The sequence below is a fragment of the Bombina bombina genome, chromosome 1, assembly GCF_027579735.1.
Source record: "Bombina bombina isolate aBomBom1 chromosome 1, aBomBom1.pri, whole genome shotgun sequence".
Taxonomy (NCBI): domain Eukaryota; kingdom Metazoa; phylum Chordata; class Amphibia; order Anura; family Bombinatoridae; genus Bombina; species Bombina bombina.
In genome coordinates this window covers 468,592,065-468,614,977 of record NC_069499.1, presented here as the reverse complement: position 1 = coordinate 468,614,977, position 22,913 = coordinate 468,592,065, and positions in this window count along the sequence as shown.

Below are 22,913 nucleotides of genomic sequence, written 5' to 3'. Positions count from 1 at the left end.
AGATTCTGTTTTCTTCTTCCTCACAGTGCTGAGTTGTATCCTGCCCTGTTCTCTGTCCAGTTGTGGAGTGACCCCATAAGCTACCGAACCAGGTGACACCAATCCTAGTGATGCCAGGAACAAACAATTTCTCTCCTTGAAGGTTAAAAATCTCAACCTTGACACTGTGTCATCAGACCACATTTTCAACCATAGGGTCATTCTAGTAAAAACAGCAAAAGTTGCATTTTTTTTTGCATTAATGAGAAAAATTTGAATAATCGCAACACAAATAAATGATGGCTCTATTCACAAACAGAGTATGCGTTCTCCCAAATTTCCAAATTAGGGCTAGATTACAAGTGGAGCACTAAATATTGCTTTCAAGAAAATGATATTAGCGCTCCACTTTGTAATTCCGGCACACGCTAATGTGCACTGGTATTACAAGTAAACAGCAATGTGAACGCAAGCTTGCGTTTGCATTGCTGGGAAACATTGTGCTCATGAGAGCATGCTCCATAGGTCAGAGAATAAAGCACAGCAAAGGGGGTAAGTCACACAGTGATTACAGCATTTATAAATACAGGGAGTGCAGAATTATTAGGCAAGTTGTATTTTTGAGGATTAATTTTATTATTGAACAACAACCATGTTCTCAATGAACCCAAAAAACTCATTAATATCAAAGCTGAATAGTTTTGGAAGTAGTTTTTAGTTTGTTTTTAGTTATAGCTATTTTAGGGGGATATCTGTGTGTGCAGCTGACTATTACTGTGCATAATTATTAGGCAACTTAACAAAAAACAAATATATACCCATTTCAATTATTTATTTTTACCAGTGAAACCAATATAACATCTCAACATTCACAAATATACATTTCTGACATTCAAAAACAAAACAAAAACAAATCAGTGACCAATATAGCCACCTTTCTTTGCAAGGACACTCAAAAGCCTGCCATCCATGGATTCTGTCAGTGTTTTGATCTGTTCACCATCAACATTGTGTGCAGCAGCAATCACAGCCTCCCAGACACTGTTCAGAGAGGTGTACTATTTTCCCTCCTTGTAAATCTCACATTTGATGATGGACCACAGGTTCTCAATGGGGTTCAGATCAGGTGAACAAGGAGGCCATGCCATTAGATTTTCTTCTTTTATACCCTTTCTTGCCAGCCACGCTGTGGAGTACTTGGACGCGTGTGATGGAGCATTGTCCTGCATGAAAATCATGTTTTTCTTGAAGGATGCAGACTTCTTCCTGTACCACTGCTTGAAGAAGGTGTCTTCCAGAAACTGGCAGTAGGACTGGGAGTTGAGCTTGACTCCATCCTCAACCCGAAAAGGCCCCACAAGCTCATCTTTGATGATACTAGCCCAAACCAGTATTCCACCTCAACCTTGCTGGCGTCTGAGTCGGACTGGAGCTCTCTGCCCTTTACCAATCCAGCCACGTTCCCATCCATCTGGCCCATCAAGACTCACTCTCATTTCATCAGTCCATAAAACCTTAGAAAAATCAGTCTTGAGATATTTCTTGGCCCAGTCTTGACGTTTCAGCTTGTGTGTCTTGTTCAGTGGTGGTCGTCTTTCAGCCTTTCTTACCTTGGCCATGTCTCTGAGTATTGCACACCTTGTGCTTTTGGGCACTCCAGTGATGTTGCAGCTCTGAAATATGGCCAAACTGGTGGCAAGTGGCATCTTGGCAGCTGCACGCTTGACTTTTCTCAGTTCATGGGCAGTTATTTTGCGCCTTGGTTTTTCCACATGCTTCTTGCGACCCTGTTGACTATTTTGAATGAAACGCTTGATTGTTCGATGATCACGCTTCAGAAGCTTTGCAATTTTAAGATTGCTGCATCCCTCTGCAAGATATCTCACTATTTTTGACTTTTCTGAGCCTGTCAAGTCCTTCTTTTGACCCATTTTGCCAAAGGAAAGGAAGTTGCTTAATAATTATGCACACCTGATATAGGGTGTTGATGTCATTAGACCACACCCCTTCTCATTACAGAGATGCACATCACCTAATATACTTAATTGGTAGTATGCTTTCGAGCCTATACAGCTTGGAGTAAGACAACATACATAAAGAGGATGATGTGGTCAAAATACTCATTTGCCTAATAATTCTGCACTCCCTGTATATGTATATGCTGATATACACATATATTTTTGTCTTAATATGTGTACATACACATATCAAGCTGCAAAGTCAAGGATGATATTCTTATGCAAAAATATACAATGATTATAGATGAGGCGCCTTTCCGGTTTACGGTTCTTATATGTATATCACTACTGTTGTTTCCCCATATGCAAATCCACCATCTATATAAAGATAAACAGCAATATTGCTGATGCGATACCTGTATAAGTCGAGATTGACCTGTGTCTTAGGCGGTGATTAGGGAGCTGCTAATGAACTTGCCAACTGCAGGGACCACACGGGCTGTATTGCCTAATAAAATGTATACCTTAATACATATGCTAAAAGCAATAACTGAACTCTTTTCTATTTGTAATAGGTATAATAGTTTATTCACAAAAGAAAAGAACAATCTTAAATAATAATGTATAATAACAACTTGTTTATATAAAAAATAAAATAAATCACTACATCACCAGATAGTGCATCATATATGTCCCACTTTGGCTGGGGATTCCCGTCAACTTCAGCCCGAACGATATAGAAGATCTGGGAGTTTCAGTTTATATCCAAACAACACTGTGCACTTGAATTGAGAAGTCCAATGAATCTAAATCACAGATCCTCTATATACACTTTTAAGTTTTTGTAAAAAAAGGTTATGAAACTGTCTATGTGTCTCTTATTTCTGTCCAGATGTATCCGGTCCAACAAATGTCTCAACCACAGATGAGTCTGCTGTTTTGTTCAGCATTTTTTTGTATCAAAACAAGTTATATATAAGCTTCAAGTCTATGCCATGTCAGCAACTCAGAATTTCTTTGATCACTACACTTATTAATATAGGCCAAGAAGACTGGTTCACAATAATCACACTCTATATGGCCTGCCATATCACATTTGTATCACATTCGGTCTTTGAACCAATCTTATTGACAATATGAATAAGCCATGCCTTTCAAATGTCTGCAGAACATTCAATAAGCCATGTAGCAATTCCATAACATTAATATACAAATTAGGATTGCTATCACCAATACTGGGTGAATTATCCAATTTAGCATCTGAGTAGCTGATGGCTAATATACCATAAAATTATCATACCAATGAAGTTGTGTTGCTGTCTCAATATTTGAGCCTATTTTAACTAAATCATGTCCAATTATAGTTGTGTATATAACTTGATGTTGCAAAGTCTGATTCAACAATTTTATATGTGTCTTTACCAATTCTGATCTACTCATGATGTAATGTAATGCTGAAAAAGATAAATTCCAATTGGGAATCATCATTATATTTGGTAGCCACAGGGAACTCACATTTATATGAAGTTCTGGATGTAATATATAGGTCCTATTTTCCCATTTAAAAGTCCTTGTCGTTGTTGGAACAGCTGCTGGGTAAACCTGTGCTCGTGTGACCATGGAAACCACCTGTTCCACAAACAATATCCATATACGTAAATGTCCACAGCACTAGTAGTTTAAAAGATGTCTTTATTGACAAAAGAACAGCAACGTTTCATGACTGGTGTCACTTAATCATGCTATTATAGCATGATTAAGGGACACCAGTCACGAAACCTTGCTGTTCTTTTGTTAATAAAGACATCTTTTAAACTACTAGTGCTGTGGACATTTACGTATATGGTTCCCATTTAAAGATAGTAAGATTATATATACATCCAGCAACAGGTAATTGCATATGAGGTATCACCTCCTCATTAGTAACTATACATAGCGTTTGCAAAGCTATTTCAATCAACATTTTCCATTGTATAGGTAGGATTGTCCAATCACAGACGTTAATAGTATTTTGCAATAAACATGGTTCATATAGTCTGGAATGAACAGTACATACCACTCTTTCTATCATCTCTTCACATAAATTTAAATCATGTGTTAAATTATTAGTATTAATATGGGTACCTTTAAACTGAGGCATCCAATATGCACCTCCTAAAATCATAGGTAAAGCTATAAATTTGCACATATAAATTGCACAAAATATCTTTGTCGGTAATATTATATAATTGTACATTTCTTTTGCATACTGTATCATTATAATTGATCAAAGCACTTTCCAACTTTTTCCACATGTTGGAATTTTTTATGTTCAATAATTGTTTCCATAATCCTAAATTACCAGTCATCAATCTGGTTTGAGCAGCATTTTTTTGTTGGATTTGAGTTAATGTTTTAATTCTATGCACTGTCCAATAAATAAAAGAAGATAAATTATGAGTTAAATCCCCCCCCCCCATAAGTCATGGCATTAACTAAATCCAATACATCAAAAGTAATATCTAATTGTTTTTCTTGTGTCTTAAAAGTATTAGGCATCCATGTAGCCTGATATCTTAAATACTTGTTCATGCCTTGTCCCACATTATTTAATATATTTCCTTAAGTTTCTATATCAAATCCATTCTGTGTTCCTGCAATTGTACTGTATGATACTAACAAGGTATCATACCATGCCCTTCCTGTTTGTATTTTACATTCTGTAAAATATAATATATATAGGTATAAAGATTAACAATTATCTATAAGCTACAACATATAAAAAAACAACTTTATCTTAAACAAACCCAGATTAAGTAATATTAACTAAACGTAGTGAACAAGAGATCTCTCTCTCTCTATCTCTCCTTCCAGGAGGTGAGGAAGATAAAAAAAAGTGTGTATAGTAACTGTTTGCTCCCATTGTATACTTAATTCACTTAAGGTGTGTCCTACCATACACCAATCAAAGGCTACATGGGAGTGTCCTTCTTAGACAAAGACTAGGCCAAAGGCCTAGTCTATGTTTTAAAATTTGTTTGTAAATTTAAGAATTAACTACTTGAACACTAGGGATAAATTATCTGGTTTTATAACACCACAGACAGTACAGGGAGTTCCTGGCTCACTCACAATGGCATGTATAGATGTGGTCATAGAAAGTGCAAGCCATGTGAATACGTTCAGATTACCAATTCCTTCACTTCTGCAGTAAATGGCTTTTCCTATGTCAAAAAGCATGTCTCAACTGTACCAGCACTTACGTGATCTATCTAATCACCTGTGTTAAGTGCAATTTACAGTACGTGGGTCTCACATCTAGGGACATCAATTCACGTATCAGGAACGCATTTCCACTATTACCAGGGGCAGGTCCACGATTCCCTTGGTCCAGCATTTTGCCACCCTCCATGATTCTAAACTGAATACCTTTAAATGGGTGGCTATTGAGAAAGTCACTGTACCTAAAAGAGGAGGGGACATTGATGCTTTTTTTATCTAAACGAGAGGTATTCTGGATCTTTCAGCTCAAGACCAGAATACCTCTAGGTTTGAATTCCAGATATGATTTAATTAACTTTTGGGAATGTTTCCTTTTTCTATCCATGTGTCTTGTACCACTTTATTAGTTTTAGGCACTCCTGCTTCCCTCTGTGGTTTGTGTGTATTGCCCATAATTATATATTTGAGCTATCTTCTGTCCCCTGAGCTTTGGCCTTATCTGGTATGTGAAACCTCAGGAGTTCATAATTGCCCAACTATTTTACAAGCTTCATTGTGCTTATTATGGTACCTGTGTTTAACCTCATTTTATGCATTCCGTATGTTATTGGTATTAATTGTTCAACCTTTGTATTCTGTACCATTTTATATGGAATTATATATGAGTGCATTTTTGTGAATATCTAGCTAATGTGTGATTTAGGTGCACAGTCCAATTACAGTTTATTCTTTAGTTTTTTCTATGTATTTTTCTTTACAGCGTTGCCTCCATGTATCTAGATTATAGGTCTCTGTTTAGATTCACTGTTTAGATTGAGCAGTAAAGTGGCCTTTTTTTGTTTTTAATTGATTATCCTATCCTATCCATGTACCCTGCCTTACCTCCCCAGACTATGAATACGGCTTAACTGTTGAAACATGTCAGTCTAGGTGGTACGCCTTCTATCTACTCCCTTTGGATGCGTCCAGATTTTTTAACCAGAGATTTTTTAACCATTGTTTATTAATAAAGATCTTTTACTTATCTGAAGACTGTGGTTCCGTTTTCTTATACACATATCAACACATAAATATATATGTATATAAGCATATACATATATATTTAATGGGAACACACAGTTCCCATGGACCGCCATGTAAAGGAACTTTTCAGTGCCATTTTTTTTTTTTTGCACCCCACTCCCACCAACTTTAAAGCCCCAAAACTGCATAACTCATATCTCTGGTTAGTTTTCTGAGTGCTAATTGCTACCACTATGGCTGGTTAATTATCGCGTGCTCGCATACGAGGAGTAAATGGAACTCCAGGACTGTACCATTCCTTTGAAATCTCCATGACTAATGCTGGAACAATAAAAAAACACAACTGACCTAAATGTGGGTTTAAAGATAATATCCAGTTGCTTGCAAACTTATCCTGAACAAGTTAAGATACAGAACCCCTAAGATATCCAAAATTTACTAAGCAAGGAATGTAAATGTTCCAGCTTAAATTGAAAAGTAATCTCCTCAGCCTCTTGACCTGAATTTGAGGATGACTCCTCAGAAGTCAGTTCCCCTCAGAAAAGGATGAAGAACTACCCAGTCAGATACCTGAGCCAGTGTAGTAACCATAGGTACAGCAGGTACCTCGCACTTAGTAAAGGAAATACCTTTGTGCTTACTTGAAGGCAATATAATGGCCAAGCCCTCAGAAAAAAAGCCTACAATAAATTATCTTCAAAACTTGGAAAAAAAATTGTTAACTCTACCCAGTGTGGTATATACAGGAGGAGAAACTGGATTGACAGTAGTAGAAATATACACCTGAGACTTCTGTAAACAGAAATTAAACAGATGCTGCCAGGTTGAGCTGCATAGCAGACAGTAACCAGTTTACACAGCATTCATATATTATGTGGAAAAAAACTAAATCTGTGGATCTACCCAATAATGGGTCTAATCTAGCAGAGCCAGATCCAGTCTGACCCACATTCGACTGATCCAGTACAAGTGGCACAGAAATCCACAATTGGCCCATAAAAACTGCCTGCAGAACACCTAATAACCACCTAGCAATTCTAAAGGTGTACTGAACATACACTAAAAGCTATCTAAATTACAGCTGATATAATGAATATAGAGAAGGAAACACATTAGTAATATCTAGGTACTTTGGCTCCGATATTTAGAACATCGACAGACTGATGCCTTTCTGGCCTTGTCAGCCTTGCAGTCCATTGGTCTGTCGATATTTTCTAAAATAATGCCTGTGTTACCTAACTCAAACTACACCTACACTAGCTGCCTCATACTGGAAAGTCTTGCCACTGAAAATGTGGTGAGACAAACATGGCTGACATTCTACTCATAACCTGTACTTTATAGATTGGAATATATCACACTGCTGGTGATGTATCCTAATCAAAGTACAGGTTATTCCCCTGGAACGCCCGGCTAACTCCCACAAAACGCCTACACCTACGTCATGTCTGCAATCTACCTGACTAATAAAATTTACAAAAAAACAAACCTCCCTATTATAACTATAGGAGCTATGTTGCTACATGTATATACAATGTTAAAATGATATGCATTGTCATGTATAATGAATATTATTTTAAGTATTGTATCTTATTTAAAATGTTGTTAATTTTGATTGTTCATTTTATTATTTTAAACATAAATATATAATTTAAAATAGTTATGTTTAAAGTAATAAAATGAAAAAGCAAAAATAACTACATTTAAATTAGATAAAATACTTAAAATAATATACATTATTCATGACAATGCATATAATTTTAACATTGTTTATAAATTCTATGTGCCCTCACCCCCCATGTAACCTACACTATTAACCCCTAATCTGCCATAACCTAAAGACCTAACCACCCCCTAACCTATTAACCCCTACAAGCCACAACTCCCCAAAGCAACAATCCCCCAACCTATTAACCCCCACCACCACAACCCCATGCAATAAGTCTCCTAACCTATTAACACCTACACTGCCACAACCCCCCTGAAAACTACCTCTACCCTACTTAACTACGTAACACCTACCCACCCCACCTCTAAGCTAGAAAACCCTAAGTTACAAAAAATAACAAACACTATATTTACCAAAAATAAGAAAACCTACCATTACAGAAAACAAAAAACAACACTACTAAAAATAAAAATTCTCCACCCTATCTGTAAAAAATGCTTCCTTACAGTTCTCCTGAATCAGCTACCCTCTAACTTAAGATTGTGACCCCTTGTTTTGGCATGTATTTATTTTTTTGTGGAAAATGCTTTCAGCTTCCACTTTATTAAGTCCCTTCATATATTTGACAGCTTCTATCATGTCACCTCTTTCCCTTCTCTCCTCTAAACTATACATATTTAGATCATAGAGTCTTTTTTTTTTTGTACGTTTTATATTTTAGACTGCGTACCATTTTAGTAACCTTAAAGGGACAGTCAAATCCAAAAAAACTTTCATGATTCAAATAGGGCATGTAAGTTTAAACAACTTTCCACTTTACTTTTATAACCAATTTTGCTTTGTTCTCTTGGTATTCTTAGTTGAAAGCTAAACATAGAAGGTTCATATGCTAATTTCTTAGACCTTGAAGGCCGCCTCTAATCTAAATGCATTTTGGCAGTTTTTCACCAATAGAGGGTGTTAGTTCATGTGTTTTAGATAGATAACATTGAACTCATGCACGTGAATTTACCAAGGAGTGAGCACTGATTGGCTAAAATGCAAGTCTGTCAAAAGAAATTAATTAAGGGGGCAGTCTGTAGATGCTTAGATACATGGTAATTACAGAGGTAAAACATGCATTATTATAACTGTGTTGGTTGTGCAAAACTGGGGAATGGGTAATTATCGGATTATCTACAGTATCTTTTAAAACAAAAAAAATTCTGGTGTTGACTGTCCCTTTAACATACTACTCATGCACAAACCCGATCGCATTTTCTCAAGTGCGCTAACTCGACATAAAAATATGAATATTTTACATTCCAATGTTCTTCACATAGAAGAATATTTTCTATTTATTCATAAATACATATTTCTTTATATATGATGATGATTTTTTTGCACAAATATATATATATATATATATATATATATATATATATATATATCAAAATAAGAAGAGTATTGATACTTTTTTATTGCACTAACTATACATTTATAAGATGACAAGCTTTCAGAAGAGTGTCTTCCTTTACTCCAAAAGCTTGTCATCTTATAAATGTATAGTTAGTCCAATAAAAAAGTATCATTGCTCAATGCAATACTCTTCTTATTTTGATATCTAAATCTCTGGACTAACATGGCTACTCCAATCAATCAATCAATCAATATATATATATATATATATATATATATATATATATATAAATATATATATATATATATATATATATACATGATTATATATAGATAAAGATATATACAGATACTTTTTTGTTTTGCGAAACATTTAACCAGAGCTCTAAGGTCGCTCTAACTTGATGTGCATTAACTTCAATTGTGCTCAATCGATTACGTTTACTTTCAACTTGTAATACAAGTGAAAAACCCAATGCGTGCAAAGAGCCATGATAAATCCATTTCCGCTAGCGTTGACGGGTAATCTATCTCTAGATAAATCAACTAATGGAGTAGCTATCACAGATCAAAGTTCTCTTAGAGCTCTTGGATGAATATTATCTGTACAGTCAGATTTATTTACTTTGATTTTTTATATTATTTTTAATATAGCACTTCAAACATCTACCTCGTTAAAAAGAAAAGTACTACTCACATTATTTAAAGAAACATTCCTTTTTAGAATTCCAATATCTTTACAATCTGTTGTAAAGACTGAACAAAAGTAATCATTTAGACAATGTATGTATGTTTCTCCTTCTACTACTCTATCATCAGTTTTGAGTTTTACTATCCCTCCGTTAGTTTTTCTCTTTTCACTGATATTTCTAAAGAAGGTTTTGCCACCATTTTTTTACAGATCATGATTATGTACAAATGGCATTCATATTTTTAACCAGTGATCAGGAGGGATTCAGGTTATAATAGGTTCATCTAACACATCAAAATGATGATTTCCCTTATCCTTTTGGTTGAATTTCAAGTTTTACTTAAAAACAGTGGTACTTAAAAACCAAAAAACATGTTTTTGGAAACTTTTATATTGAAAACTAACTCATGGCTGTGGGCTTTTAGTGGCCAAAACCATAGTGGATTGTGATCACCTGAAAAACACACTTATCATATAGGCGGAAACTGAGTTATTGGAAGCTGATATTGGAAATATTGTGATTGAGGCCATTGTTGGCAATGTGTCACAATAACAAAACATGAGTACTTTGCACAATGGCATTGTAAATATCATGCCATATTATTTCCCTTTTACCCAGTACAACTTCTCCATAACTGATGAATCATCCAAATAAGCCAATCAGATTAATTAAATGCAAACATTGTTAGTGGGACAGGAACAAGTTGGTGCACAACATGATTATCTTATTTTGCAAGATCAGCAGGGCACATACTATTGTTTGGCTTCTCATCAAGTTGTAACACAGCTGCTTAACTTTTTTAGATATTTTACAATCTCCTTTTCATAGCAAAAGATTTTGCAAATTGTCCATGTATTGCTTCAAAGTACTCATCGTACAACCCAAATATGGATCCATGCTCTTTTCAATCCCAGATTGGAATGTAAACTAAAGCAGGTTTAATGCAGCAGATACAAGACAGTAGTTTTGCAAGACATGTCAAATGGAAATGATCTGTTTAAATTCTTATACTGTTATAAAACACAGGGATATTTGGTATTTAAGATGATAAAGAGAAGGTATATACTGAGCTAACAGGTTGTAATACATTACACAATTGCATGTCCACTGGGTAAAATATAAATTTTGTAAATCTAATAATTTCAAATAATCTATTGGTTGATAAATGACAATAAAAACAGGCATTAAAGAATAATATTTTGAAACAGATGCAAGACAGCAAAAAAACGATTTTTGTTTACATACTGTATATAGTATTTTCTTTTGAAAAACATGTTCATTTACTAGCAAATAATAAATGGTTTGTTTTAAGTGAAAAAGTCTGAGAATATAAATCATGCTTCCAACAATAAAATGCTATTGCTACTAAGCATGGAACTACAATGTCAATTGTTCAGATGTTCATTCTGTAAAAGATTAAAAGGAATTTCAATAATATATTGCAATACATGTATAATAAATATTGTTTGAAAGAGGCATGGGTAAACTAAAATATTGAATCAATCTGCTAAAACACTTGACTTGAAAGTGCCTATTCTAAGTGATTAAATATAAGCCTCAGCTGATAATTCGAAAACATTAACATATTTGCCCTGCTGGATCTTTTTGACTGTTTTCTGTTTCAAATAACTATGCAGGAATGGGGTATAAGAAGGTAAGGAGTCACCATTGAGGGCAAGCTTGTGCTCAGGGATTAGGCTGTGGAGGGGGCGCTGTTCTACCTGGCGTGATGTTTTGGAATTAGGTTCTACTTGAGCTACTGGCTGCTGCTGCTGCACTGCTTTCTTAAATTAACCTGACTGGAATTCCTACCACATTCTCTTTACCATGGAAAACATGCGTTTCTGCCCCTTAGTTTTTAGCCCTAATGAGGTGTCACTGTCAGAGTCTGATTCTGTTACTGATGAATCTGCAAGGTCAGGTCGGTCATGTGTAAATGCCCCAGGCTTACCAACTACAGAAGATGCTGCTGTCTGACCCGGGCCAGCCGTTCGATTCTCTCTCCCTGGTTCACTACCTGCTGGTTGGAGAGGTGCAGAACTCTGAGGCAGACATACGCTTGCTACTGGTTCAGGTTGTCCTGGATAAGGTGATTGCTGGCAGGGGAATGCCAGATGGACCAGGCATAGCATGTAGGGAAGAATCAGCTTGTGCTGCGTCCTGCAAAAGAGAAAACAATTCGCAAGTACTACGAACACTGGAGGTGGAAGGGTTATCAATACCTACTCTCACACCAGAATTCCTAATTTGAGTATTAATTAAATTCACATTTGGCAGTGTATTGACCCCATTCACTCCTTGTGCTTGCAAACTCAGCGGATTCTGAACTCTCATGCTTTCTGGAACAGTATTCGGCATGCCACTCACACTTGCACCCACATCATTCACACTGATACTTCCCATACCATCCTGGGGTGAAGTTGGGCCAGACACATTCTCATTCCCAATTAATGAAGCAGCCCCTGACTCATGAGCTGATAATTCCCTTGAAATAGGGGAACCAATAGGGTTAATATGGCCGGTATGACTATCATTGCATTGAAGTACCGCCCCTGCAATACCTTCATTGTTAACTGGGTCATTGTGCCTAACCAGTTGTGCATCACTCAAAACTCCCATGTTTTAAGAGGCAGCCCTGTTTAAATGTGAAAATGCACCTCTACCTCCTCTATTAACGACCCCCCTTTTTACATTAAAGTGGATACCGCCTCTTGATCCCAATGTTACACCTTTAACTGGACCTATTGTGGCCTATTGCGCCCCCTCGAGTAGCCCCACCCCTCCATGCAGTAACTTTATATATAGCCCCCCTATCACGCTTTTTGCCCGCTCTAACAGCCCCCATGGAGATTGCCAACCCTTCCGCTACCGGTGTCCTCTCTTGGTGCTCACCTGTGAAGGGCACGCGAGGACCCGGCCGGTTGCTTCCATCTCTGCTGTAACACTGAGGCCCGATGACGTCACCGAAAGGGGCAGTAGCATGGAAGACCACTTCAGTAATGCAATAGAGGACGCCGCATGGACCGGAATGGACGAGGATGCTATCACCACCGCAATGGAAGAGAGGAAGGAGGACACCGCCGCAAACAAAGAGGAGGCCGCTGAAGCAGGTAAGAGGGTAGAAGATGGGGAGGATGCACCCGAACCCTCCGCCACGCACGCTACACCCCCAGGACACCGCCATGGGACACATCATGCTGCCGCATAGGAAAGGGGGTCTGATCACCCACTATACCACTAACTATACTGCCCAGGCTGAGGGTGTAAGGGACAAAAGAAGGCCCATAAATGGGCCAAGTGGAACCGGGCCAGCAACCAATGATGGGGATCCATTCCTGGCCTAGCTAGGGGGGTCTGGCCTAATATTGAAGGGATTAACACTGTTGGGGGGCTTTTCATTTGTGCCATAACACCATGCGGCCCCGGTTCAATGAGGCCAGATTCTACCACTAACACCCCATGTGCTGAAGAGGCCTCTTCCCCAGCAGGCCTGACCATTGCCTCAGAGGCATAGGCCGAATCTGCACCTTCCCTGTCCACATGGATGTCAGCTACTACTGTAGCTGACCTTGTATTTTGTTTTTGAATAGTACTAGGTGTTCTAGTTATTGTCTGTATGTATTGAGTAGGAGGGATGAAATCATCCAACTCCTCAATAATATCCATGTCACTTATCTGCTTTTTTTTAGATTTCTTGAAATCCAGTGCCTAGAATCGTTTTGGGGGCAGTCTTGAACGTTTGGAACGCTGCATGAAGAAGAAGATCCATATTCTGCTGTCAACTGCAGTCAAAAATGTCTCTGCTCCAGGATCCAGGAAGAAGCAGGCCAGGAAGCTGTGTTTACCACTTTTAAGGTAAGGGGAGGGGAGCTCCTCCCTACACTAGCAACATTGTTGAATCTAGACCCCAAGACAGCCCTATTCTCCTATCTCAATCCCTTCAGCCTTAACCCTTAGCTTGTTTCAGTCCCATGCTGGTCCTTACACTGCCTTTACTGGCCTAGATTACAAGTGGAGGGCAAAATATTAGTGCTATGGTTCTCTAACATTGCTAGAGCACAATCCATGGTGCTTATATTTTTATTTCCACATTAAAAGTTGAAAGTACAATATTAGTGCTAAAGCAAAATCCTAGTGCTCATTAAGATCTAGATGTCAGATAGCGCAAGTACCCATAATCCTTCACATAACGGACTTCTATTGGGGCTTCCTGAAAAAAGGTGCACTAAGCCTAAGGTGAAGTAAGCTTAAGGTCAAGAAGTGTTTAATAAGTTTAAAATGTGTTTATATATATATATATATATATATAAATAAATAATATGTATATTTGTATATATACGTATATATATTTATATATATATATGTTATTATTATTATCAGGTATTTTTAGAGCGCCAACAGATTCCGCAGAGCTGTAAACATAGTCGGTATACAGGATAGCTTTTGTAGGGATCAAGTGGGTAGAGTGCCCTGCCGAGAGTTTCACTGTTGTAGTCAGCCCTTATGAAGGCGATCTACAAACAGCTGGGCTCATAGGCTTACCTTCTAAGAAGTTCAAGGGGAAAGCAATAGAGTTAAGAAAGGTTAGTGTTGGTTGTATGCATCCCTGAATAGTAGAGTTTTTAAGGAGCAATTGAAGCTGTTAAAACTAGGGGAGAGTCTTGTGGAGCGAGGCAGGGAGTTCCACAAGATGGGGGCCAGTCTGGAGAAGTCCTGTAAACGGGAATGTGAGGAAGTAACAAGAGAGGAGGAGAGGAGGAGATCCTGAGCTGATCGAAGGGGACGAGAGGGAGAGTATCTGGAGACAAGTTCTGAAATGCAGGGGGGAGAAGTGCAGTTGAGAGCTTTGTATGACAGAGTAAGGATTTTGTGTTTAATCCTAGAGGCAAGAGGAAGTCAGTGAAGGCATTGGCAGAGAGGTGCAGAAGATGAAGAGCGACGAGTAAGGAAGATGAGCCTGGTAGAGGCATTCATAATGTATTGTAAAGGAGCTATGCGGCAGCAAGGTAGACCAGAGAGGACAGAGTTGCAGCAGTCGAGGCGGGAAAGAATGAGAGAGTGGATTAAAATTAGTTGTATATTGTGTAAGGAAATGTCTAATTTTAGAGATGTTTTTAAGGTGGAAGCGGCAGGCTTTAGCCAAGGACTGAATGTAAGGAGTGAAGGAAAGATCTGAGTCAAGTGTGACCCCAAGACATGGGGCATGCAGGGTAGGGGTAATGATGGAATTATCAACAGTTATAGAAATTTTGGGGGTGGAGACAGTGGAAGAAGGGGGAAAAATAAGGAGTTCAGTTTTGGAGAGATTTAGCTTAAGGTAGTGAGAGGACATCCAAGATGAGATATGAGAAATACCTTTAGTGACATGGGTTAGTAAGGAAGGAGGTAGGTCTGGTGCAGAGAGGTAGATTTGGGTGTCATTGGCATGCAAAGGATATTGAAACCTATGGGACTTAATTAAGGAACCTAATGATGACTTGTAGAGTGAAAAGAGAAGGGGACCGAGGACAGAGCCTTGAGGAACCCCAACAGAAAGTGGTAATGGGGCAGAGGATGCTCCAGAGAAGGATACACTAAATGTACGGTTAATCAGATAGGAAGAGAACCACAAGAGAGCTGTGTCGCAGATGCCGAAGGATTGGAGGGTTTGGAGCAGAAGAGGGTGGTCAACAGTGTCAAAGGCTGCAGACAGGTCAAGGAGGATAAGCAGAGAGAAGTGGCCTTTGGATTTTGCTGTAAGTAGGTCATTGGTAACCTTGACAATTGCTGTCTCTGTAGAGTGATGGGGATGAAATCCAGATTGCAGTGGGTCAAGAAGAGAGTTTAGTGTAAGGAAATGGGATAGATGTTCACATACTAGCTTTTCAAGGAGCTTTGAGGCAAGAGGGAGTAGGGAAATAGGGCGGTAGATGGATGGGGAGGTTGGATCGAGGGAAGGTTTTTTTGAGGATAGGTGTCACCAGTGCGTGTTTTAGAGATGAGGGAAATATAACAGTGCTGAGGGAGAGGTTGAAAATGTGTGTGAGTATGGGGTGAGGGTAGAATAGAGGGAGGAGAGTAGCTGTGAGGGGATGGGGTCGAGGGGACAGGTAGTGAGGTGGGAGGACAGTATAAGGGCAGAAACTTCATCCTCGTTAACAGGGGCAAAAGAGCTGCATTTTTGGATATTTGGGTTTTGGATGATTGTGAGCTTTTGAGGGGGTGGGAGATTGGTAGTATGTTGAGAGCTGATTGTACTTCTGATGGAGTAAATTTTGTTATTGAAGTGACTGGCAAAATCTTGAGCTGAGAGAGAGGTTGTATTAGGAGGTGGGGTGGGTGGAGAAGAGTATTGAGCGTGATGTTTTGGGTTAGAGGAAAGAGTAGAAATGAGATTAGAGAAGTATTTTTGCTTATAAAGATTAAGGGCAGAATAGTAGGAGTTCAGGATGAACTTGTAGTGAAGAAAGTCAGCTGAACTCCGAGATTTCCTCCAGTGTATATACAGGGAGTGCAGAATTATTAGGCAAGTTGTATTTTTGAGGATTAATTTTATTATTGAACAACAACCATATTCTCAATGAACCCAAAAAACTCATTAATATCAAAGCTGAATATTTTTGGAAGTAGTTTTTAGTTTGTTTTTAGTTTTAGCTATTTTAGGGGGATATCTGTGTGTGCAGGTGACTATTACTGTGCATAATTATTAGGCAACTTAACAAAAACCAAATATATACCCATTTCAATTATTTATTTTTACCAGTGAAACCAATATAACATCTCAGCATTCACAAATATACATTTCTGACATTCAAAAACAAAACAAAAACAAATCAGTGACCAATATAGCCACCTTTCTTTGCAAGGACACTCAAAAGCCTGCCATCCATGGATTCTGTCAGTGTTTTGATTTGTTCACCATCAACATTGCGTGCAGCAGCAACCACAGCCTCCCAGACACCGTTCAGAGAGGTGTACTGTTTTCCCTCCTTGTAAATCTCACATTTGATGATGGACCACAGGTTCTCAATGGGGTTCAGATCAGGTGAACAAGGAGGCCATGTCATTAGATTTTCTTCTTTTATACCCTTTCTTGCCAGCCACGCTGTGGAGTACTTGGACGCATGTGATGGAGCATTGTCCTGCATGAAAATCATGTTTTTCTTGGAGGATGCAGACTTCTTCCTGTACCACTGCTTGAAGAAGGTGTCTTCCAGAAACTGGCAGTAGGACTAGGAGTTGAGCTTGACTCCATCCTCAACCCGAAAAGGCCCCACAAGCTCATCTTTGATGATACCAGCCCAAACCAGTACTCCACCTCCACCTTGCTGGTGTCTGAGTCGGACTGGAGCTCTCTGCCCTTTACCAATCCAGCCACGGGCCCATCCATCTGGCCCATCAAGACTCACTCTCATTTCATCAGTCCATAAAACCTTAGACAAATCAGTCTTGAGATATTTCTTGGCCCAGTCTTGACGTTTCAGCTTGTGTGTCTTGTTCAGTGGTGGTCGTCTTTCAGCCTTTCTTACCTTGGCCATGTCTCTGAGTATTGCACACCTTGTGCTTTTGGGCACTCCAGTGATGTTGCAGCTCTGAAATATGGCCAAACTGGTGGCAAGTGGCATCTTGGCAGCTGCACGCTTGACTTTTCTCAGTTCATGGGCAGTTATTTTGCGCCTTGGTTTTTCCACACGCTTCTTGTGACCCTGTTGACTATTTTGAATGAAACGCTTGATTGTTCGATGATCACGCTTCAGAAGCTTTGCAATTTTAAGAGTGCTGCATCCCTCTGCAAGATATCTCACTATTTTTTACTTTTCTGAGCCTGTCAAGTCCTTCTTTTGACCCATTTTGCCAAAGGAAAGGAAGTTGCCTAATAATTATGCACACCTGATATAGGGTGTTGATGTCATTAGACCACACCCCTTCTCATTACAGAGATGCACATCACCTAATATGCTTAATTGGTAGTAGGCTTTCGAGCCTATACAGCTTGGAGTAAGACAACATGCATAAAGAGGATGATGTGGTCAAAATACTCATTTGCCTAATAATTCTGCACTCCCTGTATATATAATATTTAATGTTATTATATTATTCTTGTTGAAAATATAGGGTGTACTTACATGTTGGCTGCATTAATAATATCTTTGGTAAATCTTCTTTACAATTGACTTATAATACCAGGTATCAATATCTTTCCATTGAAATGGAATTCTAATTGGGTAAGGGCTGCTCCAAAATTAAAGTAAACCACATTAACTGCAACAAGTTAGCTGTAATTGAAAAGGGTTCTATTTCGAAAATCCAACTCCTGACACTGAATGCTTGAAAAAAAATAATGAGATATAAATTAATTATAAATTAACATTTAATTATCTATTTGACACACATGAAGTAACACCCTCTAGCTGTGAAAACCTGTCAAATGCATTCAGATAAGAGGCGACCTTCAAGGGCTTCGAAATTAGCATACGAGCCTACCTAGGTTTGCTTTCACCTAAGAACACCAAGAGAACAAAGCAAATTTAATGATAACGGTAAATTGAAAAGCTGTTTAAAATTACATGCCCTATCTGAATCATGAAAGTTTAATTTGGACATTACTTTCCCTTTAAAAGTTAAAAGTAAGGCATTTTTTAGGCTTTGTCAGACCATAGCACATTTTCCAACATGGTTTGGGGTGACTGAATGGATCTTCTGGCATAATTTAGACAGACTTGAATGTTCCTTTTTGTAAGAAAGGGTTTCAGTCTTGCCACTCTACTCCATAACCTAGAATTGCAGAATATGAGTTATAGTTGTCACATGCAAATTGTGACCAGTCCCTGACATACATTTCTGTAGCTCCTTCAGTGTTGCTGTTGATCCCTTGGTAGCCTGCCTGATAAGTTTTCTTGTCATCAACTTTTAGGGTCATCCTGATTTTTGCATGTGGTGCCACATATTCTCCACTTATTAATGATGGTTTTGACAGTGCTTTATAAATCCTGTGCCTTCAATGTTCTTTTATATCCCTCTCCTGATTGGTACTTTTCAACAATTAGCTCTCACAGTTTCCTTTGCAACTCTTAGCAGACCATGGCTTTCCCAGTAGGATGCAACCCCAAGCATTTAAGCAAATCCTACAGCAACAGATTACTTTAATCTGGGTTTAATGAGAATCACTTTCATTAATGGCAGGTGTATTTTTCCTATAGGCATAATTTAGAATGTGACTGATTAATTGTGAACACAGCTAAAGCCCCCACTATGAAAAGGTGTGCAGACCTGTGCATCATGGTTTTGTAGTTTGTTTTTTTTAATTTAAAATGTTCCTAATAATTTTTTGTTTGTTGGAAGATCATATTACAGATGGAAAAAGAAGTACATTTGCATTTTTGTTATTGCTTTACATTTCATAAGGGTGAATAGAATTTTAAATCCACTGTACACACACAGAGAGATTCATTTTATTTATTTATTTATTGAGATTTTAATCTTTTAATCTAATAATACCAATGTTTTTTCAAAAGACAAAAAAAGGAAAAAGATGTATTTATTTGTTGAAGGACTACAGAAATAGTCTACAACATCTGTATGTACAGTATATAGGTGCTGCATTTGGAATCAGTTTAGAGGTATTGCAATGAGAGTGAAGATTCCTTTGAGGAAGCAGTAAGAGGTAGGCCGTCTTCACATAAGTAGTGTTAACTTTGAGCTGTAAAGCGTTAACATAACACTGTGTTATACCTAAATTGTAAAGGTGCTTTTTAAATAAAGATAGCAAGAGAATGAAGAAAAATTGATAATAGGAGTAAATTAGAAAGTTGCTTAATATTGCATGCTCTATCTGAATCATGAAAGAAAAACTATGGTTTTAGTGTCCCTTTAACTTTTCCAGTCTTCTAGCAGATAACTCAGTCAGCATTATGTACACCACTGTGTCGTGCAACCAATTTATGAAGTCTTTCACTATAAGAAGAGTGCTCCCATCCTATTGTAGATTTTGATCTGCGCTCCTGGAACATATTTATACTCAATAATGTGAGGTATATACAGTATAGTACACCCATTTATGGATTAAAATGAAGGCTTGCACTATATACCTAAGGAAAATAAATAAATAAAAGAATGTAAACAGATGCAGAAGAAAAATTTGTAAAGTTGTAAAATGATCTCACAGAATATAAAAATAATTAAATTCCTCACACACAAATAAAATTATGAAATTTTACTTTTATGAGTGTTGCTTTAGTTATTAAATTTTAATTTTATTACTGCTTCCATTTATGCTATCTTCTTTTATTATGCTATATAACTATGTCTATCTCAAGTATCCCTGTGGGCTGTGACATGAGAAAAAGCTGCATCTAAATTCAGATTTCCTGTAAGGTTAACTACACAACAACTTTTTAATGATGCTATCTGCTTAATGCCCATTTGTCCTCAATATTAGTCTCTAGCTGAAAGATTACTGTCAATATGCTATTTTGCATATGCAATATGCTATATTTTCTTTAAAAAAATAGCAGTTTTCCAAGTTATCCATTGACGTCCATTACATCTAAATTTCATAAATTATTCTAAACTAATGATAAATTTATTAATTTGCCTAAAAAAACTGCATTCTGTAAGTACAGGTATATTTTTTATTATGAGAATAATAGAAGAATATTTTAGTGCAATGTCTACTATTTGGTGTTGTGATAAAAGTCAAAGGACCAGATACAGTATATGCCCTGTATGTGAAAGCAATAATAATAAAAAAAAAGCTGTGACACTTATTTTTACTTATCAACTCCATAAATACAGCTCAATAAGACTGTCTGCAATGGACAGAGTAATTCCCTGTATTTACAGAACTGCAACCTCTCACTGGGCATCAGCCCTATCTAGAATTCTTTGCAACTATTTAAGTGCCATGAAACATGTTGAGATCTGTGTATATCCTAAAAGGGCTAATTAAGTAAAAATAGTTTGCAGAAAAAAATTGTTTAAAAAATAAGCAAAAATACTTAAATAGCCATGCTGTCTGAAACAGTCTGCTCCACCCTCCCTATTAGTGTTTAGACACAGGCATTGTATTTTAACTAAGTTCACAGCTTCTAGGCATGCTCCGCAGATAACCACTGTGCATTTTTGCATTCTACCAAAGCAACAATAGATATAGATACAGCCATAGAAAGAAATGTATGGGGGGAGTTAGAGCTTTACAATTCTGAAACTTAAAAGAAAGGGTTAATGGCAAGGCCCTGCAGTATAAATTTGCAGGTAACGTAATTAAAGTACATATTACTATATTTTGTCTAACTCCCAACTTGTTTATGTCCCTTTAACACTCACATGAACCTCCACCACATTTGACCCTCACCAGAACCCACCAACTACAACTGACATCCTTTAAATTAATTATAGCTAAAAGCTATCCAGTTAGGTATTATTATTAAATGGCATGCACAATAACTTAATAAATCCCTCCTTGTTACCCTAACTGGAACCCACTGCAATTAAGCCTTATCAGGATACCAATTGTAATTAACACTCAAAGAGACCTCTCACCACAAGTCAACCTTCACCATGACCCCCAAACAACCTGCAAATGTATTAATCCTAATCATAGGCCACTTAGCCACTTTTCCCAAGAACCCTAGACCACTATCTGATCCATGCTTCTTAAATGTAACCACTCCCCTGTATTATTGCCACCAGTAATAAACTCCAACTATGATATTTTCCCTAGCAACCCCCTAAAATCTAATCAACAATTTCTAAGGTCCCAGAAAGAGCAAAGCTAGATATTCCTACCTATCACCTGATGAGAGTATCTTTAGGCTCGCTTTTCTGGTCAGCAGCATCAGTTTTCACAAAGGTTACTTACATTCTGCAATTTGTTTCTTCTAATGAATGCTTTCCTATTTACAATTAATTTACTCATCCTTGATTTAGGGAGTAGGTTTTCGCAGTTTGTAATAAGGGATTATGTAGCAGGGTTGCCTCTGAGGGTAATATGTCAAAGTCATACTTAAGGCAATTTTATCTCTAGTGAGAATCAGGGATATTGGGACCCATATATTTATGGGAAGTTGTATTGGATTGGGTTGGCTTGTAGGCTAGTGTTGACATTATGACTGCAGTTGGATATTGGAGCCTGGTAGATATGATTCAAGTTAGTAACATATGCTGAGGATATTAGTAAAGTTTAATGAAGTTCCAGATGGTTATGGAAAAGGTTAAATGCTACAAGGGTTTTTGAGGAAGGTAAATTGAATTGAGGGTTTCCAATGGGAGGTTATTGCTGATTAGAGTTCTGGTTAAGATTAATGTGCAACTGGGGTGGGTACATTTAGTTCAAGGGTGGCCAAGTTGTGCTTTATTGTGGTGGGGATCCTGGATAGTCCTGCTTAGTAATAACTGCACTGTGGGTTACAGGTAGGAATAATAATTTCGGGAAGTTGCTATTTATTACCACAGGGTCTATACAGTTATTTAAATGCAGTGTATAATTAACATTTAAATTTATCTGTATAGAGTATTACCCAAACTAGTATATGATGCTAGCACCTTATGACATTGCAGTCTCATGTATCCAGGTTACTTGAAATTGTGACTATTATAATTTGGTCACAAGTAGACTTGTGCACTTTTATTTAAAAGTTATAGGCAGCACAATTGCTTGTGACCTAATATACATCGGGATTTCTTCCATTTTTTGCACTAATAAAGTTGCCAATTCCTTGCAACAAGGTTGCTGGTAGCTGCTCATCCAAAAGGAAAAAGCTTCAGATCTAGTTCAAACTGAAGTTACATTTCCCAAACTATTGCTCTTATTTTTACTTACATTGGACAACACTATTTAAAGGGACATGAAACCCAATTTTTTGAAAGAGCATGTCATTTTAAACAACTTTATAAATTAATTCTATTATCTAATTTGCTTCATTCTGTTGATATCACTTGATGAAAACATATCTAGATATGCTCAGTAGCTGCTGATTGGTTGCTGCACTTAGATGCCTTGTGTGATTGGCTCAC